This window comes from Acipenser ruthenus, chromosome 11, assembly GCF_902713425.1.
Source record: "Acipenser ruthenus chromosome 11, fAciRut3.2 maternal haplotype, whole genome shotgun sequence".
Classification (NCBI taxonomy): Eukaryota; Metazoa; Chordata; class Actinopteri; order Acipenseriformes; family Acipenseridae; genus Acipenser; species Acipenser ruthenus.
This window is the reverse complement of record NC_081199.1, coordinates 43,875,137-43,901,343: the sequence shown is the minus strand read 5'-3', so window position 1 is coordinate 43,901,343 and position 26,207 is coordinate 43,875,137. Positions and strand designations below refer to the sequence as shown.

General features: G+C 41.0%; 1 protein-coding gene and 1 pseudogene across 1 annotated transcript in view; both read left to right on the top strand.

The window, feature by feature from the left end:
* The first annotated feature begins 462 nt into the window (after nucleotides 1-462).
* Nucleotides 463-8,877, top strand: LOC117426480 (IQ calmodulin-binding motif-containing protein 1-like; annotated as a pseudogene).
* LOC117426731 (dynamin-binding protein-like) overlaps nucleotides 8,566-26,207 on the top strand; it is a 44,600-nt gene continuing 26,958 nt past the window's right edge. Inside the window, exon 1 of the mRNA XM_034044645.2 lies at nucleotides 8,566-9,043. The gene's annotated coding sequence lies outside the window, so the exon portion shown is untranslated. The remainder of the gene's footprint in view (nucleotides 9,044-26,207) is intronic.

Below are 26,207 nucleotides of genomic sequence, written 5' to 3'. Positions count from 1 at the left end.
CCCTGTAGTGGTATTTTTTCCTAATCTTCCTGACCATAATCTTTTAATAATTTTTTAAGAAAATAAAAACAATTCAAAACAAAACGTTGAAAATGTTTCAGCTCCTTCTCATAATACCGTCTAGCGCCTCCCCAGATGTGGGTTGCTAATTGCCTGTGAGATGCCCAGAGTATGCAGCGCAGCCACCCACCAATACAACCTATCTCTGGTTAGTCTCTAACTACCTTCTACCCCATTGGCTCATGTCCATCCCCGCCCCGCCTCCTCAGTGACGCAGACAAAACATACACACACAGTTGACTGCCAGGCAAACAGGAGAGAGATAAGAGACAGAAAGGGGTAGGGAAACAGAAGGAAAACAGTATACAACTACATGCAAACAGGAGAGAGATAAGAGACAGAAAGGGGTAGGGAAACAGAAGGAAAACAGTATACAACTACATGCAAACAGACACTCTCGGCATGAAACTACAGTATGTACATTTAATTAAACACCCCCCTCCCAGGTCCATTAGCAGATGACCATATTGCTTCTGTGTTCAGCAGGACAGTTTGGGATAGTTCAGGCTTTTCAGCTCACAACCCAATGCATTCTGGTAGTCCTGCTTCTCTTAAAGGTAAGAATGGTACCTGAGACAGGTAAAAGCTACCAGAATGCACTGGGTTGTGAGTTGAAATGCCTGAACTATCCCAAACTGTCCTGCTGAACAAGGAGGCCATATGGTCACCTTATCTGCTCTCTCACTCAGTGCGGCCACCCCCTAGCTACACTGTATTCAATCACAGCAGCATCACGGCCTCTCAGCTTGTATAGAAGAGGGACTGTGTGAGGTGTGTTGGTTTTCCTGTCTGTATTCATCCCTGTCGCTCCTGTGACTCCCCTCCCCCTGTGTTTGAGAGGGACTGTGTGAGGTGTGTTGGTTTTCCTGTCTGTATTCATCCCTGTCGCTGCTGTGACTCCCCTCCCCCTGTGTTTGAGAGGGACTGTGTGAGGTGTGTTGGTTTTCCTGTCTGTATTCATCCCTGTCGCTGCTGTGACTCCCCTCCCCCTGTGTTTGAGAGGGACTGTGTGAGGTGTGTTGGTTTTCCTGTCTGTATTCATCCCTGTCGCTGCTGTGACTCCCCTCCCCCTGTGTTTGAGAGGGACTGTGTGAGGTGTGTTGGTTTTCCTGTCTGTATTCATCCCTGTCGCTGCTGTGACTCCCCTCCCCCTGTGTTTGAGAGGGACTGTGTGAGGTGTGTTGGTTTTCCTGTCTGTATTCATCCCTGTCGCTCCTGTGACTCCCCTCCCCCTGTGTTTGAGAGGGACTGTGTGAGGTGTGTTGGTTTTCTTGTCTGTTTTCAGTAACAGCTGTGTGGGTCTGAATCCTGAAGAAGAGGCGGAGGAGTTTTACAGTAAAGTCCTTCCTTTGGCTGCAGACAATCTGCTCATCCTGGCAAGACGTTTACAGGCACGCTTCACATGAGTGGTCAAGGTGTTGTGCCACACTTTCTTTGACATTATGGGTCCTTATTTACAAAACGCAGGCTTTATTTAAAGAGTGTTTCAGAGATGGAGATAAGACTCCTATTGCAAAGCAGTTTAACCCATTCCAAGGTTTTACTACGAGCTTGAGGAGTCCCAGTGTATTGGTAACAAGCTCAGGTGTTATTAAACTCACAGTAAAACCAGGAATGTATCAAACTGCTATGCAATGGGAATCTAATATCCAACCTTGTGTTTGCAGATGTTCTCCAAACCCTTTTTAGAAACACAGCAAATAATAATTAAATAAATACAAAATATTTTGTTAAGGGTAAAACTAGTATTACTTGTACCAACAATCGTGGAACTAAATACAACCCTTTTTAATGGATCCCATTGGCCACTGGTTCATTTTTAAAAAATGTTTACACCTCTTAGTATGCTTAAATAATCACTTATGTATTTTCTTTAATGTCTATTTAAGGATGAAGAGAAAACAGATTTTTTCTGTAGCTTTCACACAGTGACAGATTCCATTTGCTGGCTTTTTGGTGGGCATGTCCAGCTGACTCAGCAAGGTAAGCAGCAGGCAGCTCGCAGTCATTCTGCTAACACAGTCCCGGTACAGTTATTCAGCGGTGTTAAACATCTGTGTTTCTCAGCTGTAAAAATGTTTCAGTTACACCAGACCTCAGAGGGGAGTTCCCAAGATTTTGCATAGCCTTTTTTCATACATATACATTTCATATGGCAGAGCAGTTCCATCTTGAGCACAGTGTACGAATGCCTTGACAGAGGAGCGGGTCTGTTTTACAATATTAACATCTTCAAACCGCCATCCCCTCAAAAGATGAATTATTGACCCCCTGATTAATACTGTATCACGTAATACAGTACAATCACAAACTAAACATAAGCTCCCCATAGGGGGATGCTTAGCAAGTAGAAAGAAGACAAACCGTGCTGAAGGAGTCCTGCTCATTTTAAGGTGGCCTCTTTTTCCCCTTTGCTAGTGATGCAGTCAGGGCACTTCCTGCAGTTACTGCTCACCGATGATGTTGAAACAGAGGCCGTCATGATGTCTGTGTTGCAAAACATCATCAGAGTTAACAGGTAAGAGCTGCTGGATCAGTAACATTATTAAAACAAACACCACGTTGTGACAGAATAGCACAATATAACCATATAGGACAGTGTTTGCTGTTTCTTTTACCCTCAAACATAAAAGAAAAAACATTTAGCAGTCATTTCAGCTTGTCTGTGTTTGTCTTCCAGTGTGGTGTTGATGAAGACAGATGAGAAAACTGTTCATGCAATTTTGGATGAGCTGGTTTACAAGCTCTCATCATCTACCAATCCTGTAATAGGCATCGCTGCCACGAAAGCCATGATATTGATTGCAAATTTCCACCAGTCCATTGTGAAGAGCATTTGCAACCGATACAAAGGTATGCAAATAACAAATTGAATGAATATACAATACTCATTATCTGATATGTCATGGTACATACTTTGTATCTAAAGATGCATGTGTCAATAGACATGTGTTTAGAAGAACAAGGTAGAGTTATACAGTACATGTTTGTTTCTTAACAAGATGATCCCCCATACTAATGTATGGCTCTCATTGTATAGGATACCGTAGTTTGTAGCCATTCCAGCTTTTAATGTGAGTATAATTGGCAATGTCTTGGCGTAACCCAGGGATGGAAATACGACCCCATTGTATAGCAGTGTGATCCATTCCTGGTTTTACTATGAGTTTAATCAGACACACCTGAGCTTGTTACTCATGTCAAAACCTGGAATGGGTGAAACTGCTACACAACAGGAGTCTTACTTCCTGTACCTGGTTTAAACACACCCACCATGTACCTTGAATAATTGAACAAAGGCTCAAGGAAAACATGGAATGTCTGAAAGCGCTATGGAATTGGAGTTTAAATTATTAATATGTGTAATAATGTAATTCAGAAAATGATTGAATTAATTTGTCTGTCTCTTAAGGTTTGCGACTGCTGCTGAGTAAACAGTGGACTGGGAAAGGGTTCGATAGGGAACTTGGGCAGCTTTTGGACCTCCTGTATTCCAGGATCTACCAGCAAAACCAGAGTCAGGTCATTCATTCATCTCTCCTGCATGTTTTTGAAATCATTCTTTCAATGCACACACCATTCAAATACAGCTAACACATGTTTATGAATATTGTATAATAACCTTGTAATATTTTGAACGTGTATTTGACGATACTGCGTGTGTCACAATTGAAATGGGTGAATGGTATCTGACTTTGAAGGACGTCCCCATGGCAGATTGATCAGGAACCTGGGGTCTGGGAGTGGGGGTTTCTCTTCGTTGATGTTTATGTGGTCTCATACAGGTTTCTAAGCAACAGTAGAAGGAAGTAATGCTTGTGTGCTATGACAGTGTGAAGCGAGTGCTGTTTTTAATGTTGATTTGCTGATTACTTTGTAGAGGTTACATCATGCAGCCTGTGTGATCCAAGCAGCGTGGAAAGCATTCCAAACTAGGAAAAGGATCAAGAGACTCCCGAAAGCTGTGTCTTCCCTTCCGAAGAGCTTCAGGTAAAATGTCATCCTAACTCTGTGTAACAGGACACACTGATTTTGGTATGCAGTTGCAGCTTCAAACAACAAGATGGTGCTGGTGTGTTAAAAAAAATGCTGCACCATAAAGTATTTGGAAATCTACAAAGTTTATTGTTATTTTTTAATCTGTTCCTCTGCTGGATCGAACAAGGCTAAGAATGGAATAACATTCCATAGGCTACCCGTAGATGCAATGAGCTTGACCTGGTATCCCATGCGAATGAGCTGGAATTAAATTGCTGTTTGAGCTGAAAACTGTTTATAGACATGTACCTGCACTTGACTGTAGGAATAACACTGTGTTTCAGAGAGAAAAAGGAGAGGCAACTACTGCTGCTGGAGAGGCAGAGAGGGGAAGAGGAGCTCAGACGTCAGCTACAGCTTCAGAGACAGAGAGCTATTCGAGAATTTCGACAACGCAAACTGGACATGCTGGAGATAGTACCTGCAAGTAAGAGTTTTAAAATGATCTCTATTGAAAATGTGGGTGTGTGCTAAACCTGTTGATGATTGTTTATGTGCATATAGAGTTCAATTGTCTTTTATCACAAAGGGTTTTACCATGTGCTGTTTATTAACACCTCCTAAAAACATTTTCTAAAATACTAAATGTTGGTTAGGACTGTGTATAAATAGTTAATGAAATCAATTTTGGAAAGCTTTATCAAGTTGTGATGTATTACAAATGAAATGAAAGCTTAAAGGCATGTTGTTAGAGTAGGTGTTTTATCAGCAAGCTCTTGTTCTCGTCCTAGGTCTGGTGGAACAGGAACGGAAGGCTGTAGTGCTGATTCAGAAACAGTGGAGGGGACACAAGGAGAGGAAGTGTTTCGCAGTAAGTCATTCCAGGCTTCATAGTGAAAGAATAATGGACTGTTGGTTTTGGACTAAAGATTTATCTTGTACCTAATAATAATAATAATAATAATAATAATAATAATAATAATAATAATAATAAAAAGAAAAAAAAGAAGGAACACGAGGAAAGTCCTGTCTCCCTGGAAAGGCCCTAAAGGACTGACCGATGCACGTCAGCTGGAGTTAAAGAAACAAGTGGAAGAACATATTACACTGCATCCAGTGAGGAGTAAGAGAATGCTTCCTTCCCTCTGAAGTGAGCCGAGTTCAAACACATGACCCTGCACATTCTACAGTGCTGTGAAAATCTATTTCCCCCCTGTCTGATTTTCTGCATTTTTGCACATTTTTCACATTGTATTTGGTCAGATTTTTTTGTGGGTTGTGTAGTATATAGAGGGAGTCTGAGAGAAAAAATGACACCAAAGTTTGGTGCTTCTTTCATTTGTTTGGTGTGCAAGGTAATCAAACATGCAATCTTCAGGTGTGAAAATGTTATTACTCCCCCCCCCCCCAGTTAACTCAACCCAATTAAAGGGATAATTAGGGTCAGCTGTTTGAGTACTTTGGTTAACAACCAGGCCTGATTTGGGCCAGCCCTGATCAATATTAATCTGACTAACTTTGTCCCTTACCATCAGAGTGAAATTGTCAGCACACAAGTTCTAGAGGCACATCATGCCACAAACAAAAGAAATTCCTGAAGACCTCTGGAAAAAAAGTTGTTGATGCCTATCAGTCTGGAAAGGGTTACAAAGCCATTTCTAAGGCTCTGGGGCACCACCGAACCACAGTCCAAGAGCAAGGACGTCACAAAGAACCCTAGAACAACATCCAGGGATTTGCAGGCCTCTCTCGCCTCGGCTAAGGTCAGTGTTCATGACTCCACCATCAGAAAGACACTGGGCAAAAATGGGATTCATGGCAGAGTAGCAAGGCGGAAACCATTGCTCACTAAGAAGAACATGCTCGTCACAAGTTTGCCAAAAAGCACCTGGATGATCCTCAAGAGTTCTGGAACAATGTTCTATGGACAGATGAGTCAAAAGTGAAACTTTTTGGCTGACATGGGCCCCCTTATGTCTGGCGAAAACCAAACACTGTATTCCACAGTAAGAACCTCATACCAGCAGTAAAGCATGGTGGTGGTAGTGTCATGGTTTGGGGATGCTTTGCTGCATCAGGACCTGGACGCTTTGCCATCATTGAAAGAACCATGAATTCTGGTCTGTATCAGAGAATTCTACAGGAGAATGTCAGGCCATCCGTCCGTGAGCTGAAGCTGAAGCGCAGCTGGGTCATGCAGCAAGACAATGATCCGAAACACACAAGCAAGTCTACATCAGAATGGTTGAAGAATTTAAAGTTTTGGAATAACCTAGTCAAAGTCCAGACCTAAACCCCATTGAGATGTTGTGGCAGGACCTGAAACGAGCAGTTCATGAGCGAAAACCCACAAATGTCACTGAGTTGAAGCAGTTCTGCATGGAGGAGTGGACCAAAATTCCTTCACGGCGCTGTGAGAGACTAATCAATAACTACAGGAAGCGTTTGGTTGCAGTTATTGCTGCTAAAGGTGGCGTAACCAGTTATTGAGTCTAAGGGGGTTACTTTTTCACACGGGGGCATTGGGTGTTGCATAACATTCTTTAATAAATAAATGAAATATGTATCAATTTTTTGTGTTATTTGTTCACTCAGGGTCCCTTTTATCTAATATTAGGTTGTGGTTGTCATTTTGACACATTCAGTGTCAAAATGAATGTCTCAATCACACTGAGGGGCTGACAGGAGGGAGCGAGTCTGCTCAGTGTCTCAATCACCCTGAGGGGCTGACAGGAGGGAGTGAGTCTGCTCAGTGTCTCAATCACCCTGAGGGGCTGACAGGATGGAGTGAGTCTGCTCAGTGTCTCAATCACACTGAGGGGCTGACAGGAGGGAGTGAGTCTGCTCAGTGTCTCAATCACACTGAGGGGCTGACAGGAGGGAGCGAGTCTGCTCAGTGTCTCAATCACACTGAGGGGCTGACAGGAGGGAGGGAGCCTGCTCAGTGTCTCAATCACACTGAGGTGCTGACAGGAGGGAGCGAGTCTGCTCAGTGTCTCAATCACACTGAGGTGCTGATAGGAGGGAGCGAGCCTGCTCAGTGTCTCAATCACACTGAGGGGCTGACAGGAGGGAGCGAGTCTGCTCAGTGTCTCAATCACACTGAGGGGCTGACAGGAGGGAGAGAGTCTGCTCAGTGTCTCAATCACCCTGAGGGGCTGACAGGAGGGAGTGAGTCTGCTCAGTGTCTCAATCACACTGAGGGGTTGACAGGAGGGAGCGAGCCTGCTCAGTGTCTCAATCACACTGAGGAGCTGACAGGATGTGAGTCACGCCGCTGTGCAGGATACACATTACACTCAGATTGAGTTTCAGGTTTTGTGTAACGGAATACAAAACCCAGTGGTGTCTCCATTACTGGCAGAGGTATCCAGTAACTATCTGATCCTTTAACGTGACACTCTGTCATTGTAAAACAGCCAGCAGGGACAGTATTATTATTATTATTATTATTTATTTCTTAGCAGACGCCCTTATCCAGGGCGACTTACAATCGTAAGCAAAAACATTTCAAGCGTTACAATACAAGTAATACAATAAGAGCAAGAAATACAATAACTTTTGTTCAAGTAAAGTACAAGTTTGACAAACCACAATTCAATAATACAGCAGGTAATAGTGATAGTTACATCAGGATATGATTAAATAGTGATAGTTACATCAGGATGTGATTAAATACAAAGTACTACAGGTTAAAAACTTGGCAGATTACAGTATTCTGAAGTACAGGATTAAATGCAGTAAAATAGGGGCTGATAAGAGCAAAATAAAGCACATTTACATGAAGGGTGATAGTGTCCCAGGATACAAACAGAGGAGTTCTACAGGTGCTCTTTGAAGAGGTGAGTCTTAAGGACAGTACTGTTTCTATAGCGAGTGGTAAATAGTACAAAGGTATAAACTTCATTTTGTCTTGCACCGGTTTCACTAAACTACTGGTGACTGGAGGAAAAAAAAAACTCAAATCAAGAAACAGCTCCATGTTTTATTTATTATGCGGCCTGATAAGGATAAGGATAGTGAGGTGTTTGTGATCCATGAAATTACAAAAACTAGCGACCTTTCAGCTCGCAATAATATGTCACACATGGAGGTCCCAAATCTAAAAGTCAATTTGAACTAAAATCAATTCCTGTTCGATTTATTTGGTGTTCTGGGGCCACAAAACAATAGTCTAAAAGAAGAACAGCAGCAAATGTATAATTGCACAAGGTAATTAGGAAACTGATTTACATCCCATTGAGTTTAACACAGTAGAATAACTGGTTACTGTCACACTATCATTTCAAATTGTAGGAATACCCCAGGATAGTTACAGTTGCATCTATTTGTGTAAAAATTAAATATAAAGAAGCACATGGAAAGGTTATCATTTTCTTTTTCTTCCTAAATATAACAACTGTGTACAGTGCTTTAAAACACTCCCACTTGGCAGCAGTCTGTTGTTTACATACTGTAGTCTAATATTGTGACCAGCCTAACACGATGAGTTTTCCATTGCCCAACTCTTCTGTATTAAACCCTGCAGATTAATTTAATAGTGTGGCTTCTTCAGTGCAATAGATCTGAAAGGATTTCAGAGGCAGTGGATGGCTGGATAGCCTGCGTGAGTGTCGTCTGCGTTGGTTTTCAGTGGATTATCTGTAATTTAAGCAGAGCCTACTTGTTTTTGCAACATTTCTCAATCAGGTCCACAGCCGTAGCTTGTCTTGTACAGTTGCCAAGGAGACGGGCCGCGCACAGGCTGTCTCACTGCCCCTCGCAGGGGATCCTGTGCGCTCATTTGCCATGCAAAACAAGGTGCTGCCGGAGAGCCAACAACAAACAAAGGAGAACTGACAGGGGGAAAGGTGCTGCTGTTAGCACCAGGACTACACCAGTGACAGGACTTACAATTTTATCTCTGGATTACGAGTGGGTCAGAAGAGGAGCGGTAGTGCCGGTCAGTGTGGGATTTTGGGATTTTTAATTGGTAACTACAGACAGTAACTGAGGATTGCAAAGGGTAAGTGAAACACACACACACACACACACACACACACACACACACACACACACACACACACACACACACATATATATTAATAATTATTCATACAGAGGCTATGTGATGTATTATGGTAAAATGAAACGGTAAACGGTGTTTGTAAAACTGGATACTGTTGCGATGTTAAATCCACTCCGCTCTTTGCTCTGAACGCAGCAGCCTACCGGACATTTGTAGGTTTGCGCTGAGTTCAATGTATTGTCTTTTTTTTCTACTGGAAAGTGACAGCGCGTGTTATTGCAACTGTATCCATTTTGATCCCCCGGCTCTGTGAAACTGAATTCATTCATTGTAGTCGACAGCAGCACCCACTGTGCACGCATTGTCGTGCAGTTCCTGCGTGGTTCGTACCGGTATATCGAATGCAGAATGACGTGTGTAAATGAATCTGTGAGTGATGGTACAGAGCCCAGTTGAGAGTGAAACCAGTACCAGGACAGTTGGGAGATCTTATAAGAAACACCCACGTGTGAACGAGATACATGAATGAGACGCGAAATGTCACTTTCACATTCACAAAGGCATTGCTCTTGAAAATATTAATTTAATTCCCGTACAAATAGCTCAACTGTCAATAGTCTTAGCAATCACATTTCTCATTGTCTGTCAAGCTACATCGATATTAAATATGTCGAGTTTTACATTATTATAAAGCCAGCCATCCCTTTTAATATCGTTTTTTTTAAGTCACGTGCATTAAAACAATACATTGCATGGAAAGATCAATATCGTATTTAATTAATAAGGACACTTTTTAATAAGCGCCAGTAATTCATTATTTCTGACACACAAATTAAGTAAACAGCTATTCATCACTATTCATGTTAATCATAAGTTTGTATTTAATACTGATGAGCAGGGGCCCAGGCCAGTCATCCAAGAGTGAGTTTAATTATTCTCTTAAGAAAGGAAACGCAATGGTCAGATAGGGTGGTTAGATCAGGGCTCTGAATTGAGATCTTTCTTTACCTGTCTGATTTTATGTTTGAAAACAAACATCTCTTTCAGACTGATACTCTTCATTTTTGCAACCCTCGTCAGTTGATCGATTTTAGTATGTAATTGCAAGCTGATACAAATCATAGACCTTGCAATATACAGTAGAAATATGAACACAATCCCTCTTTGTTGCCTTACATCCACACCCCGGGCTATCATGAAAACTAATAAACAGATATAGTGCTAAAAAAAAGCAATAAGTAAGGGATCACAGCCTTGAATGCAGGTTCCTGGGAGGCAGGAGAAGACACAGCAAAGCTCACGCTTGTGAAGGGGTTGTCTGCCTGCCTGCTTGTGTTGTGTGGTCCCTTCTCCCTTCATTTTACACCCTACACGGACCATGTGACTGTGTGAGTACCGATGAAGAGGCCATGCTGACTAACTCATGGCTTTGACTGCATTCCGGGCTGCTTTGACTCTATAGTAAAGGAACGGTCCATGTGACTGTGTGAGTACCGATGAAGAGGCCATGCTGACTAACTCATGGCTTTGACTGCATTCCGGGCTGCTTTGACTCTATAGTAAAGGAACGGTCCATGTGACTGTGTGTGTACCGATGAAGAGGCCATGCTGACTAACTCATGGCTTTGACTGCATTCCGGGCTGCTTTGACTCTATAGTAAAGGAACGGTCCATGTGACTGTGTGTGTACCGATGAAGAGGCCATGCTGACTAACTCATGGCTTTGACTGCATTCCGGGCTGCTTTGACTCTATAGTAAAGGAACGGACCATGTGACTGTGTGTGTACCGATGAAGAGGCCATGCTGACTAACTCATGGCTTTGACTGCATTCCGGGCTGCTTTGACTCTATAGTAAAGGAGGGGGAGCAGTACTTTAAAACCAGCCTTACTGTCTCCTTGCAGTTTAAACTGTCCGTTGAGGGACACTGTTCGACCCGGGAGCTCTGGAAGCACCCCCATGTCTCCCAGGTAGCTCCATGCTGCTGGGCTTCATAGTGGCAGAGGGAAGGCTTAGCAGGGCATTGCATGTAAGAAGTGGTTGGCACCAGCTGGCTCCTAGCTGAAGAGAATGACAACACAGGCAAGGCTAGCAGCAGTGGATGGTGACTTTCTTGAGGATTATTTGTCCATCACCGCTGTTTCTGTTGGCTTGGTATTGTACTGTCTTGAATGCAAGGTGTTTACAGGCACTGAGAAACTTTGCAACGTGGCAAATTCAAGCATGTTGCCTGTAGACTGCCGATAGGGTTACAGGATAATAAAGAAAATAAAGCTTTGCCAATGCGACCCATTGCATTGTTACACAAGTGATTGCTCTGTCTCCCCCCCGTACCTTATACACTCCATCTAGCTTCATCTAGGAGAGAGAGCAAAGGAGACTCGTACTGCAGGGTTGTATAGACTGCTTCCTTTTACTGCATGAATGTTAAATGACAGTGAGTAGTCCTCACTATTTTGAAATTTATTTGAAAATTATAATTTGAACATTATTATTGTTTATTTCTTAGCAGACGCCTTTACCCAGGGCGACTTACAGTTGTAGACAAAAAATACATATCAAGAATTACAGAACAGTTAAGAGCAAGATACAAAATACAATGACTTCAGTCCTAATAAGAGCAAATACAAAACACAGTACGGTTTGATATTGGGGCAGTTCAAGAGCAGATAACAGTGCTGATAGTTACATCAGGGTTAGATACGAGTGCAAGTGAAATACAAAATACTACAGATTGGGTTAAGTGCAGGATTAAATACAGTAAAATAGGGAGCAGATAAGTGCAAGTTAAAGTGCATTAAAGGCAGAGTGCTATATTGTCCAGAAGGGAAGAGTTGATTTTTACAGGTCCTGTCTGAAGAGGTGAGTCTTGAGGAGGCGCCGGAAGGTGGTCAGGGACTGGGCAGTCCTGACATCCATAGGAAGGTCTTTCCACCACTGTGGGTCTCTAGTAGCCACTGGGAGAGATTTGGAAAAGGTCCTCGCTCTCCTGTCCGACTGCCGTATTTGAAGTAACACCTCATTCTGTTGTATTGTCAAACATTTCTAAATGTCTTGGATGTTGTCACTAGATAAGATGTGTTTTCATGGAGGCTCCTGAGTGGGTCTCATTGTGCTGTGTGATTGTATAGCTGCAACTGGCTGGGCTCCGGAAGCAGACAGAAAGACATTATATTGCAGTCTTCTTGAAGTGAACAATGTGTATGAAAAGGTTGCTTTTTTGTAATCACACAAGAGCAAGGTTACAGCGCTGGAGAGAACTTCAAAATGCTCTCACGCAGCAGAGTTCACATAACTTTTTTATACATGCATGAAAAACAACATCAGTATACGCCTCACAAACTGTTTGTGCCTTTTGTCACATCAACCTTCACAAACTGTTCGTCCCAGTACTTTCCCGTTATCTACGAGCCTCCACCCCCCCCTTCTTGCAGTCTGTTCTCTCATCTGTTTTTAGCTGTTTATCAACTCCAGCCAACTTCTGCCAACAGTATTCTCTTAATCTAACGTGCAGACTCATAGTAACTGTTAAGCATAACTATATTTTGTTAGTAATTAGACATTGTTAATTCAAACCATCATTAGTAATACAAGTAATGAAAGAAATAAATAAACTTCTCAAATTCTCTCTTACAAATGTAATATAATGCGCTCCCAGCCTGCTCATTGTTTGAATGGCACACAAAGGGCATTCTGTCAGCTCCGATGTTGCACCATGAGATTGAATGAGGCTGCACGCGGCTGTTTGTTTGCTGGGCTGCTGGTGATGACTGCTGGGTCAATCTGACAGACCCTCCATCTCAGTCTCGTTGGGCAAAAGTGAAAGCAAAATTGTTCAGTGATTGTTTTCCCTGCTTCTGTGACAGACAAGAGCCAATTACTGCTAGTTTTGTACTGAGCACAATAGGGAGTGTGGTGCTTGCTGTGGCTGTAGCACGGTGAAATTATAAATGTTGCATTCTTTGTAATAGAGGTTACATTCTTTACCTTCAGGATGTATTTCTATGTCCAGACAGGGCAATGTGGTATGCCATGTGATTGCCCTTGCATTTACTCTACCACATTTTTCCATGCTATGCAATAAGCCCTTGTTCCATGCACTGGAGCTTAACGTCATTTTTAAGGAAGAGGAAAGATTTCACACGCCTCTGTCATTGCATTATCTGAACTCTCTTACTGACACGTTGGCTACAGCGATGCATCAGCAATCCAGGCTTACGAACAGGAACTCGCATCTCTCCAGGCTGAATTTCTCATGTGAATGCACATTTTGTACAAAGAAACCTGATTAGGATTTGGAATGGATTCTTTAGTTAAGATGACTGTAGGGCTGTGTATCTGAGATGGTATTGTGGCAATTGCATATGCACCTTACCACTGTTGAAGCAACATCTTAAGAAAGCATTTTTTTGCAATGGTTGTTATAATTTACCAGATTTAGGTTAAACCTTGAGAATTTTGTATTTTTTTACACTGATTCTAAAAAGCTGCTGAAAACTGCATGCATTCTACCGGTATGTAAAACCCTTTTCCTAGGAGGCATTGTACATGTCAGAATGATGACATACACAAGACAACACCCAGTGCTGTAATTGCAGATGACAGGTGTGTGAAGTGGCTGCTTTTTTTTCTTGTCATTTTTCACCACCGGGTTAATGACAGCTAGTAACCTGATGCGTTAATGATGACGTTGTTTTGCACACTGTCCAGTAATTCTATATGCTTTTAGAGTGCTCCTCTCCATAACACACTGGCCTTTGCAAGGAGGAACGAGGTGGGGCCGGGGTTGCCATTGGCTTCCCCACTGTCTCTGCGATACTTCTCTGATTCACCTAGTGTCATTAACTGTGTCCCTAGAACCCCACTCACACACTCACACACAAGAAGCGCACTCACAAACAACCACAGGAATGGAACCATTTAAGCCATTCTCCTCGTAAAATAGGCTTTGGAATCCAACAAAAACAATGACAAAAACCAGCCGTTAGGGTTCTTCTCAAAAAGTACAAAATACTCAAACCACAAATATAAAGTCCCTGTTTCGTTAGTATTTAAAGCTCAAGGTCCAGCTCCCATGCATCGTTCCTAATCAGGGTCGGGGTCAATTCCTGTTCTTCAACTCTGTTTCCATTTTCAATTCCTGTTCTTCAACTCTGTTTCCATTTTCAATTCCTGATCTTCAACTCTGTTTCCATTTCCAATTCCTGTTCAACTCCGTTTCCATTTCCAGTTCCTGTTCAACTCTGTTTCCATTTCCAGTTCCTGTTCTTCAACTCTGTTTCCATTTTCAATTCCTGATCTTCAACTCTGTTTCCATTTCCAATTCCTGTTCAACTCTGTTTCCATTTCCAGTTCCTGTTCTTCAACTCTGTTTCCATTTTCAATTCCTGATCTTCAACTCTGTTTCCATTTCCAATTCCTCTTCAACTCTGTTTCCATTTCCAATTCCTCTTCAACTCTGTTTCCATTTCCAATTCCTCTTCAACTCCGTTTCCATTTCCAATTCCTGTTCAACTCTGTTTCCATTTTCAATTCCTGTTCAACTCTGTTTCCATTTTCAATTCCTGTTCAACTCTGTTTCCATTTCCAATTCCTCTTCAACTCTGTTTCCATTTCCAATTCCTCTTCAACTCTGTTTCCATTTCCAATTCCTGTTCAACTCTGTTTCCATTTCCAGTTTCTGTTCTTCAACTCTGTTTCCATTTCCAATTCCTGTTCAACTCTGTTTCCATTTTCAATTCCTGTTCAACTCTGTTTCCATTTTCAATTCCTGTTCAACTCTGTTTCCATTTCCAATTCCTCTTCAACTCTGTTTCCATTTCCAATTCCTCTTCAACTCTGTTTCCATTTTCAATTCCTCTTCAACTCCGTTTCCATTTCCAATTCCTCTTCAACTCTGTTTCCATTTTCAATTCCTGATCTTCAACTCTGTTTCCATTTCCAATTCCTGTTCAACTCTGTTTCCATTTCCAATTCCTGTTCAACTCTGTTTCCATTTCCAATTCCTCTTCAACTCTGTTTCCATTTCCAATTCCTGTTCAACTCTGTTTCCATTTCCAATTCCTCTTCAACTCTGTTTCCATTTCCAATTCCTGTTCAACTCTGTTTCCATTTCCAATTCCTGTTCAACTCTGTTTCCATTTCCAATTCCTCTTCAACTCTGTTTCCATTTCCAATTCCTCTTCAACTCTGTTTCCATTTCCAATTCCTCTTCAACTCCGTTTCCATTTCCAATTCCTGTTCAACTCTGTTTCCATTTTCAATTCCTGTTCAACTCTGTTTCCATTTTCAATTCCTGTTCAACTCTGTTTCCATTTCCAATTCCTCTTCAACTCTGTTTCCATTTCCAATTCCTCTTCAACTCTGTTTCCATTTCCAATTCCTGTTCAACTCTGTTTCCATTTCCAGTTTCTGTTCTTCAACTCTGTTTCCATTTCCAATTCCTGTTCAACTCTGTTTCCATTTTCAATTCCTGTTCAACTCTGTTTCCATTTTCAATTCCTGTTCAACTCTGTTTCCATTTCCAATTCCTCTTCAACTCTGTTTCCATTTCCAATTCCTCTTCAACTCCGTTTCCATTTCCAATTCCTCTTCAACTCTGTTTCCATTTCCAATTCCTCTTCAACTCTGTTTCCATTTCAAATTCCTCTTCAACTCTGTTTCCATTTCCAATTCCTGTTCAACTCTGTTTCCATTTTCAATTCCTGTTCAACTCTGTTTCCATTTTCAATTCCTGTTCAACTCTGTTTCCATTTTCAATTCCTGTTCAACTCTGTTTCCATTTCCAATTCCTCTTCAACTCTGTTTCCATTTCCAATTCCTGTTCAACTCTGTTTCCATTTCCAATTCCTCTTCAACTCTGTTTCCATTTCCAATTCCTGTTCAACTCTGTTTCCATTTCCAATTCCTGTTCAACTCTGTTTCCATTTCCAATTCCTCTTCAACTCTGTTTCCATTTCCAATTCCTCTTCAACTCTGTTTCCATTTCCAATTCCTCTTCAACTCCGTTTCCATTTCCAATTCCTGTTCAACTCTGTTTCCATTTTCAATTCCTGTTCAACTCTGTTTCCATTTTCAATTCCTGTTCAACTCTGTTTCCATTTCCAATTCCTCTTCAACTCTGTTTCCATTTCCAATTCCTCTTCAACTCTGTTTCCATTTCCAATTCCTGTTCAACTCTGTTTCCATTTCCAGTTTCTGTTCTTCAACTCTGTTTCCATTTCCAATTCCTGTTCAACTCTGTTTCCATTTTCAATTCCTGTTCAACTCTGTTTCCATTTTCAATTCCTGTTCAACTCTGTTTCCATTTCCAATTCCTCTTCAACTCTGTTTCCATTTCCAATTCCTCTTCAACTCCGTTTCCATTTCCAATTCCTCTTCAACTCTGTTTCCATTTCCAATTCCTCTTCAACTCTGTTTCCATTTCAAATTCCTCTTCAACTCTGTTTCCATTTCCAATTCCTGTTCAACTCTGTTTCCATTTTCAATTCCTGTTCAACTCTGTTTCCATTTTCAATTCCTGTTCAACTCTGTTTCCATTTTCAATTCCTGTTCAACTCTGTTTCCATTTCCAATTCCTGTTCAACTCTGTTTCCATTTCCAGTTCCTGTTCAACTCTGTTTCCATTTCCAGTTCCTGTTCAACTCTGTTTCCATTTCCAGTTTCTGTTCTTCAACTCTGTTTCCATTTCCAATTCCTGTTCAACTCTGTTTCCATTTTCAATTCCTGTTCAACTCTGTTTCCATTTTCAATTCCTGTTCAACTCTGTTTCCATTTCCAATTCCTCTTCAACTGTTTCCATTTCCAATTCCTGTTCAACTCTGTTTCCATTTTCAATTCCTGTTCAACTCTGTTTCCATTTTCAATTCCTGTTCAACTCTGTTTCCATTTCCAGTTCCTGTTCAACTCTGTTTCCATTTCCAGTTTCTGTTCTTCAACTCTGTTTCCATTTCCAATTCCTGTTCAACTCTGTTTCCATTTTCAATTCCTGTTCAACTCTGTTTCCATTTTCAATTCCTGTTCAACTCTGTTTCCATTTCCAATTCCTGTTCAACTCTGTTTCCATTTCCAATTCCTGTTCAACTCTGTTTCCATTTCCAGTTCCTGTTCAACTCTGTTTCCATTTCCAGTTCCTGTTCAACTCTGTTTCCATTTCCAGTTTCTGTTCTTCAACTCTGTTTCCATTTCCAATTCCTGTTCAACTCTGTTTCCATTTTCAATTCCTGTTCAACTCTGTTTCCATTTTCAATTCCTGTTCAACTCTGTTTCCATTTCCAATTCCTCTTCAACTCTGTTTCCATTTCCAATTCCTCTTCAACTCTGTTTCCATTTTCAATTCCTGTTCAACTCTGTTTCCATTTTCAATTCCTGTTCAACTCTGTTTCCATTTTCAATTCCTGTTCAACTCTGTTTCCATTTCCAATTCCTGTTCTTCAACTCTGTTTCCATTTCCAATTCCTCTTCAACTCTGTTTCCATTTCCAATTCCTGTTCAACTCCGTTTCCATTTCCAGTTCCTGTTCAACTCTGTTTCCATTTCCAGTTCCTGTTCTTCAACTCTGTTTCCATTTTCAATTCCTGTTCTTCAACTCTGTTTCCATTTTCAATTCCTGATCTTCAACTCTGTTTCCATTTCCAATTCCTCTTCAACTCTGTTTCCATTTTCAATTCCTGTTCAACTCTGTTTCCATTTCCAATTCCTCTTCAACTCTGTTTCCATTTCCAATTCCTCTTCAACTCTGTTTCCATTTCAAATTCCTCTTCAACTCTGTTTCCATTTCCAATTCCTCTTCAACTCTGTTTCCATTTCCAGTTCCTGTTCTTCAACTCTGTTTCCATTTCCAATTCCTGTTCAACTCTGTTTCCATTTCCAATTCCTGTTCTTCAACTCTGTTTCCATTTCCAATTCCTGTTCTTCAACTCTGTTTCCATTTCCAATTCCTGTTCAACTCTGTTTCCATTTCCAGTTTCTGTTCTTCAACTCTGTTTCCATTTTCAATTCCTGTTCAACTCTGTTTCCATTTCCAATTCCTCTTCAACTCTGTTTCCATTTCAAATTCCTCTTCAACTCTGTTTCCATTTCCAATTCCTCTTCAACTCTGTTTCCATTTCCAGTTCCTGTTCTTCAACTCTGTTTCCATTTCCAATTCCTGTTCAACTCTGTTTCCATTTTCAATTCCTGTTCAACTCTGTTTCCATTTCCAGTTCCTGTTCTTCAACTCTGTTTCCATTTTCAATTCCTGTTCAACTCTGTTTCCATTTCCAATTCCTCTTCAACTCTGTTTCCATTTCCAATTCCTCTTCAACTCTGTTTCCATTTCCAATTCCTTTTTAAAATCCAGTCCCGGTTCTCATTCCCATTCACATGTAATCAATTTAAACACATCAAAATTGCAATTTGCATTATTCTGTTAAAACGAGCTTCTCACAATGGCAATAAAATTACTTCAATTGAAGTTACTGTTGGCTTCAAATGAAAGCAGATGAGCAATCTAATATATCAAAGGAATGGGAAATGGAATTGGAATTAGAATTTGAATTGAAGAACAGGAATTGAACTGACCCTGTTCACAATCCATAGTCCTCATTAGAGGAATGTGCTGTTCTATTTGCTTTACCTACGCAACACAAACGCTCCCTCGCTTTTCTCCGTTCCAGTGGCATTTCTCATATCGTTACTCATTAAAAAGTATTTTCAAGTACACACATCTTGTCAATATTGCAGTGTTTTATTTGTTAAAATGAGGCTGTCAGTGTGCGTCAGTGAGTGTCTCTTATGGTAGACTAGTTTCCTTGTGGCTAGGTTTCAGCCCCCTTTGAGAAGTATTTATGGTACCTAGTCATAGCATGGACCTGTTAAATCCTATTCCAGCCACAAAGCTGGATTCCATTATAATGCAGTGTCTATTTATGAGTCATACCAGCTCCCTGGTATAGACTGTACTTGCTGCCTCTCCTCAGCAGCTAAACAGACTCACAGAATTATAGTCCAAGGTAAAAGGGTCTGCAAGCGAGTGCTTTCCAATGCTGAGAGGGTGTGCTGCAGCATATTAAAAACCGTTTTTAATCCCATCACTCACTTCAGACTCTTGATTTATAACCTTCACTACAGAAACATCAGTCTGGCTTTTCCCACTCCCAGCGTTCTGTTACGTCAACCCCAGTCTGATAATCTGCATTGGAAAGGCAGACAGTCGATGCCTGGGATTTTATTAAACGCTTTAATCGATTTAACATCAAGGCAAAATTAAAAGGAGCTACTCTGATTCAAGTCAGCATCGTGGCTGTTAAACAGGCTTGTTAAACTGGGTACTCAAGTGGGCGCTCAGGCATGCAGATTACAGTCCACCAAAATAATTGCACTTTGTGGGCACATCATGTCTGCTCTCCCTGTCTATGTTAATACATATAGTATATTCAATTTGTGCATTTAAGGACCTACTGTTTTATCCCTTGTTTAACCAGTGACATGTTTAGAAAATGAATGTTTCCTCTATACCTCCTCATTTATTTAATGTAGAATTCCCAACAGCAATTGGTTTTACATCCTATTAACATAACCATTAGGTTATTGTAACTTACAGTATCTGCATGAATTACTCTCGCTTTATGAGCATGCGTTGAATTTGTGTTTTATCCCTTCCCCCATCCCCCACTCCCTGCTCCCATTCATGAACAAAAGATTCTGTGCCTGTAAGTTGCAATGGTGAGGAATGTAGCTTCTAACTGAAGGCCAGCAGTATTGTATTGATTCAATTTCACAGTGTCTCAAACCATCATGTAAATAACAACAGTGGCTCATCTGTTACAGTAGAAAAACAATCAATAGTTTTTTATTAGCCGGGCCATGTGACGACAGAGACTTATTAATGGGATTACCTGCAAGGCGCTGATTCACTGTGTCAGTGTATCTGAAAGGTTTAAAGAGACTCGTGAAAAATGGATTGTGCAGTCCTGTTCCAAGAGCTGCACTGTCAGCCATGGCCACGCTACCTTCGGGGGCACTGACTCACACTGAATCCCATTCTGCTCCGGGACTGACTCACACTGAATCCCATTCCGCTCCGGGACTGACTCACACTGAATCCCATTCCGCTCCGGGACTGACTCACACTGAATCCCATTCTGCTCCGGGACTGACTCACACTGAATCCCATTCCGCTCCGGGACTGACTCACACTGAATCCCATTCCGCTCCGGGATTGACTCGCACTGAATCCCATTCTGCTCTGGGACTGACTCACACTGAATCCCATTCCACTCCGGGACTGACTCACACTGAATCCCATTCCGCTCCGGGACTGACTCACACTGAATCCGATTCCGCTCCGGGACTGACTCACACTGAATCCCATTCCGCTCCGGGACTGACTCACACTGAATCCCATTCCGCTCCGGGGCTGTCCATATTTGGACTACCTCAGTGTGACGTGCTCTTATCAAGGGGAATGGTGTTTCTATTGGGAGGGGGGGCACTGAAATAGCCCTTTCGTGTGGGCTGCTGCTGCTGCTGCTGCTGCTGCTGCTGCTGCTGCTGAGCTTTTCAGCCGATAGTAAGGTTGGAAATGTTAGAACGATTCGACTGAGGAATGGAAAGAAAAAAATAATTTTCTCCACAAAGCTGGTTTGAAACAAATTTTAAGAAAGTTTCATTATTACCAAGGACTGAGGAGACCTAGTTTGAGACAACTTTGCTGCATCAAACCCCAAGTCTTCCCTTGTGCCTTGCAGTGGCCTGAAACCAAGTCACCTGAAACCAAGTTCCAAACCACAAAGTGACTTTGTGTTCCCTCAGCTTTAGGGTTAAAAAATGTCCAATAGAGGGATTAAGACTATAGTCAATTAGACATGGTGACTGAGAAGGTATTACTGTCCTTCCCAAAGCTCCACTGCCAGAGAGGAGGTGTCACCAGCAGCAAAGCATGGCAAAGTCTCAGCATTTCCACTGTCTGTAGGACTTAAGAACATAAGAAAGTTTACAAACGAGAGGAGGCCATTCAGCCCATCTTGCTCGTTTGGTTGTTAGTAGTTTATTGATCCCAGAATCTCATTCAAGCAGCTTCTTGAAGGATCCCAGGGTGTCAGCTTCAGCAACATTACTGGGGAGTTGGTTCCAGACCCTCACAATTCTCTGTGTAAAAAAGTGCCTCCTATTTTCTGTTCTGAATGCCCCCTTATCTAATCTCCATTTGTGACCCTCGACATCGTCTATACCTTTTAGGATTTTGAATGTTTGAATCAGATCGCCGCGTAGTCTTCTTTGTTCAAGACTGAATGGATTCAGTTATTTTAGCCTGTCTGCATATGACATGCCTTTTAAACCCGGGATAATTCTGGTTGCTCTTCTTTGCACTCTATCTAGAGCAGCAATATCCTTTTTGTAACGAGGTGACCAGAACTGAACTGAACCGAGGTGACCAGACTTGAGTGGCTCCCCTCCTCTCAGGGATCAGAGTCAATTAAAACTGTAGTTTAACCCTCTTTATAACTTCATATATTGGGTCACGGAAATGAAAACTGTATACAGATGCAGTTCAGCGTAGAAGGGACCTGACCTCTTTAGTGTCAGAAATTGGGTCACTTTTAATAGTACTGCAAACTTTTAATACACCATTCAATGTGACGCAAATGTTTTGGCTCTATAGATAACTAGTCAGTATGCTGAATAGACTTTCCAAATTCAAACCTGGGAACATGTAATTGTTTATGAGAGTTTGAAGATGTCGTGGCTACATTTATTTTAGACAAAGATTATTTTATGATGAGGTTCTTACTGTAAGCATCTGAAATAAAATAAGAAACATTAGGGATCTAATCAGTTATTCTGAGTTCAGTTATATATGCTGCACTCTTAACAGCAGTACAAAAACAAATATTTCAATACATCACATACAAATACAAAGGGCATTATGCTGATGTTATTACAGTTTCCAGTTATTAAGTAAGGGTAGTGACAATGTAATTTATCCATGCATGATCCAGTTTCTAACAGGTACAGTATATGCTGGCCTCCTCAGGTATTGTTGCTTAAATAATATATGGGTGAGTTTGCTTTGGCTTGTGTGCTAAATCTATATTTCAGCAAGGAAAGGGTTTGCTCCACAATGCATGCTCATGTATTGTATATGGTGCTTTATACAGCAGAGAATATATTTCAGGTGTAGAATGAATAGAAGTATTGTATTTGGAGCTTTATACAGCAGAGAATATATTTCAGGTGTAGAATGAATAGAAGTATTGTATATGGTGCTTTATACAGTAGAGAATATATTTCAGGTGTATATTGAATGTATGTTGAGCGATGTTGGTGCGTTTGTTTTTTACCATTTATTATTATTATTATTATTATTATTATTATTATTATTATTATTATTATTATTATTATTATTATTATTATTTATTTCTTAGCAGACGCCCTTATCCAGGGCGACTTACAATTGTTACAAGATATCACATTATACATTATTTCACATTATACAGATATCACATTATTTATTTAATTTTACATACAATTACCCATTTATACAGTTGGGTTTTTTTTTTTTACCATGAAAGATTGTCTTTGATTTAGCTGCATTGAAGGCTGCAGTAAATATGTGAAGGATATCTCTAAGTTGAGGTTGTACAGTAGCAGGTGCATGTTACATAACAGGTTTGGTTACCAGCTTGTTTTCAGCTGTGTAAAATTGATTCGGACAGTTTGCAATTGGGCTGAAGGTGGCCTTCATAAAACCTGAGACCTTGTACAGCTGACTGTCCCTGACAAGGGCAGACAGCCATGTGCACTGCTATGTTACAAGCAGTTCCATTGGGAAAATGGATTACTATTACATACCTCCTTCCTGCTTTTGAATTATTCTGCATAATGTATCTCAAACTTCAATGTCTTGCTTGGCTGGAACTGTTCGTTCGGAATCTCTGTGCAACAAAGGATATTCTGTACATTCTTACTTTCTGCCAATGCAATGTATTACCAGTGAAAAGCATTTACAAAAACGATGTCAGCCTGGATCCACAGCATTCACAGCACAGTATACTCTAGAATACCATGGGACATTACAATCATACTGTACAGACCAGAGCTCTATATGAACTGCTGCTGACACCCTGTGCATTGGAGTTCAGCCATTTCATGAGTCCATCCAACCCCAATGCAAGCAGCTCCCAGGGGCACAGCAACGCAGGGCTCACAGGTTCCCATCTACAGGGTATGGGATTAGTGCTTGCATAACTGGAACACCACAAGATACAGACAACATACAAAAGGCAGTGGTAGAATAGATCTGCAATCAATTTGACTTGCATTTCAAATGAAAAAAGGAATGTTAATCAGAGGGTTGAGATGTAATGGAATGTCATTGTTCTTCTCTGTGATAGACTCTTTGAGACGCACAGCTCCTTCATCATGCATGCTGTCTTTTTAAAATGATATTGATTGTTCAAACTCAGCAAATGAATGTCATGTTTTTATTGATTGAGAGGAGCACGGGTAATGCAATGTTCATTGCTATTAAAGAAGTGGAGGCAGGAAACATGGTGACAGTCATGCAGAAATGATTAGAGAGAAACAATCTGTATTAACAGCTGCGATCAGTGATCATTTTAAATGGGGGGGGGGGGTTCTCTGTCAAACCAACTAGTGCAAATGAAAAAGGTTATTATTGTCTGTGCACACACTAAAAAAGGTTATTATTGTCTGTGCACACACTAAAAAAGGTTATTATTGTCTGTACACACAATAAAAAAGGTTATTATTGTCTGCACACACACTAAATGTAGCCATTGCTGCAATAAATGAACTGGTAGCTTCCTGCTGGAACAGCATTTCACAGAAAGAGGCCTCCTATGCTTCACTGATCAGTGCTCATGGCAATACATTATTTAGGGGCTGTGAGAATCCTCATCAATTTTAATACTAGTCTTCCAGTGGAGATGCGCTGCCTTTAGCATTGTGCCTTTGGATACAAAACCACCCACAACCGATGGGTGATTTGCACAGTCAGACCGTGCAAACTAATATAACATGTTAGAATGAATTAATGATAATGACAATGAGGAGGACTGAAATACTGAGTTGTGTTGGTGCTACTTAACATAAATTTGACCACCAGATGTGTGTTTCAAGTTAATATATTCCAGTGAGACTGTGTGAATGTGTGATTTCCCCCTTATATCACTCTCTCACTCACTCATTCAGTGACTCACTCACTCAGTCACTCACTCACTCAGTGACTCACTCACTCAATCACTCACATCACATCATTCACTCACTCACTCACTCACTCACTCACTCACTCACTCACTCACTCACTCACTCACTCACTCACATCACTCACTCACATCGCTCTCACTCACTCACTCACTCACTCACTCACTCACTCACTCACTCAATCACTCACATCACTCACTCACATCGCTCTCACTCACTCACTCACTCACTCACTCACTCACTCAATCACTCACATCACTCACTCACATCGCTCTCACTCACATCACTCACTCACTCACTCACTCACTCACTCAATGCAGATTAATAGTCTTGAGGCTGAGTGCTTGGACTGGGAATTAGCACTCTGAGGAAATGGAATCCTCCTATTGAAGTCACACAATAACAGATACCCCCACTGTGGTGTTATCAGGACCTTCACAGCATACTGTAAACCTGATTAGGACTGTTCGACAATGCACGTCACGTACAGATACCACCACGCATCAAAACCCTTATTAATCACATCGAGACAGGAAATACAGCCGTATCGGTGCTGTGTATGTCACTGTGATTAATCTGTGATTGTAGTGCGAGTAATTGGCAATGGAATATTAATTGTCAACAATGAACAACTTTGTATTCAGAACATTAACACCCAGACTGGACTGAGACCCTGTCTAATCTGTCAAACACTGTGTATCATAATTTCACATCATGTATTGATTTTAATGTCGGCTATCGAACGCCTTTTTAATAGAAAATCTGAAAAGCAGCCCCATTTTATGTACGGTATACTTCTTGTAGTAGATGCTGAGATTAAGCAAGGAGAGTAATCACGGCTTTGCTTTCTGTATTGACTAAACATTTGAGATTGCTTAGCAAAGCAGTAAACACAAAGAGAGAGACGTTACCCAGGCCTCAGTCTGTCATTCTATGTAATCCGTTTGTAACTCACAACGGAACAGAGCTATTGTATTAGATTAGAGGCTTTGAGCCTGGCTGTTATAAAGCAAGCTTGCTGTGAACCTATTTATTGATTTCACAGAATGCAAACAAAAACAAAAACAAAAATATTCTTGTGTTTGAATTTATACATCAGTTACATTATGAGAGTCAGGTCAGTTTAACTGAATCATTCCTCAGTCTGAGAGTCAGGTCAGTTTAACTGAATCATTCCTCAGTACGAGAGTAAGGTCAGTTTAACTGAATCATTCCTGTTAAAGTATGAGAGTCAGGTCAGTTTAACTGAATCATTCCTCAGTACGAGAGTCAGGTCAGTTTAACTGAATCATTCCTGTTAAAGTATGAGAGTCAGGTCAGTTTAACTGAATCATTCCTGTTAAAGTATGAGAGTCAGGTCAGTTTAACTGAATCATTCCTCAGTACGAGAGTCAAGTCAGTTTAACTGAATCATTCCTGTTAAAGTATGAGAGTCAGGTCAGTTTAACTGAATCATTCCTGTTAAAGTATGAGAGTCAGGTCAGTTTAACTGAATCATTCCTGTTAAAGTACGAGAGTCAGGTCAGTTTAACTGAATCATTCCTCAGTACGAGAGTCAGGTCAGTTTAACTGAATCATTCCTGTTAAAGTACGAGAGTCAGGTCAGTTTAACTGAATCATTCCTCAGTACGAGAGTCAGGTCAGTTTAACTGAATCATTCCTCAATACGAGAGTCAGGTCAGTTTAACTGAATCATTCCTCAGTATGAGAGTCAGGTCAGTTTAACTGAATCATTCCTCAGTACGAGAGTCAGGTCAGTTTAACTGAATCATTCCTCAGTATGAGAGTCAGGTCAGTTTAACTGAATCATTCCTCAGTACGAGAGTCAGGTCAGTTTAACTGAATCATTCCTCAGTACGAGAGTCAGGTCAGTTTAACTGAATCTTTCCTCAGTCTGAGAGTCAGGTCAGTTTAACTGAATCATTCCTCAGTATGAGAGTCAGGTCAGTTTAAC